This window comes from Notamacropus eugenii, chromosome 4 (assembly GCF_028372415.1).
Source record: "Notamacropus eugenii isolate mMacEug1 chromosome 4, mMacEug1.pri_v2, whole genome shotgun sequence".
NCBI classification, from domain to species: Eukaryota; Metazoa; Chordata; class Mammalia; order Diprotodontia; family Macropodidae; genus Notamacropus; species Notamacropus eugenii.
In genome coordinates this window covers 66337886-66338903 of record NC_092875.1, presented here as the reverse complement: position 1 = coordinate 66338903, position 1018 = coordinate 66337886, and the positions used below count along the sequence as shown (strand labels likewise).

General features: G+C 44.9%; 1 protein-coding gene across 1 annotated transcript in view; it reads left to right on the top strand.

Moving 5' to 3' along the window:
• ARMC6 (armadillo repeat containing 6) overlaps positions 1-1018 on the top strand; it is a 56084-nt gene that overhangs the window by 955 nt on the left and 54111 nt on the right. The gene's annotated exons all lie outside the window — the stretch shown is intronic.

The window sequence follows — 1018 nt, the reverse complement described above, 5'->3', positions numbered from 1 at the left end:
TAAGGCCCTCCCAGCCCTGACATTCCATGTTCTAAGGGCCCTCCCAGCTCTGATATCCTGTGTTCTAAGGCCCTCCCAGCTCTGACATTCCATGTTCTAAGGGCCCTCCCAACTGTGACACCCTGTGTTCTAAGGGCCCTCCCAGCATTAGCATTTTGGGTTCTAAAGGCCCTCCCAGATCTGATATTGTGTTCTAAGGGCTCTTCCAGCTCTGACACCCTGTGTTCTAAGGGCCCTCCCAGCCCTGACATTCCATGTTCTAAGGACCCTCTCAGCTCTGACATTCTGGGTTTTAAGCGCCTTCCCAGTCCTAACATCCTGCATTCTAAGGGCTGTCCTAGCCCTGACATTTTTAAAAACCTCTACATTTGTTGGTAAGAGAGAGGAATGACTGACAGCAGCACGCGGGCATTTATCTTGGAAGAACTGGACTTCCCAAAGGGAATACGAATGCAGGGTATCTGGATGCAGTCATGTGAAAAGTGAAGGAGTGGGGATAGATTAGCTGATAGAAGCAGCTCAAACTCCCAGAAACAATCCTCAGTGGATAATATTGTAATAATTTTACTCAAGTGGTGTTATAACTGCAGTGCTCATTGATGAGACCTTCTATGACTCTTGAAGGAGAAAGAGAATTAAATATAAAGTGGGACATTAGAATAGCCATTTATATAAATACACATTGCTTTGTAGCTACATCTAATTCCATCTATCCATGTTTGATCCCCATGACAACCTTGTTATCTTCATCTTACTGAGGAAACAGGTTCAGAGGTTTAGTAACTTGCCTAAGGACACCCAGCAGAGCCTTGGGTTCAGCGTAAGCATTATGATGTTAGTAAACATGTGCTAGATCCTGTTAGATCAGTTAGGAGACCTGAGTTCAAGTACTAACTGCCAATGATTCCTTTGACCTTAAATCACTTAGCCTCAGTTTCCTTATCTGTAAAATGAGGAACTGAGGCCTCTGAGATCCCTGCCAGGTCCAACGTTCCACAAATCTCCAAGTCCAGTGTTT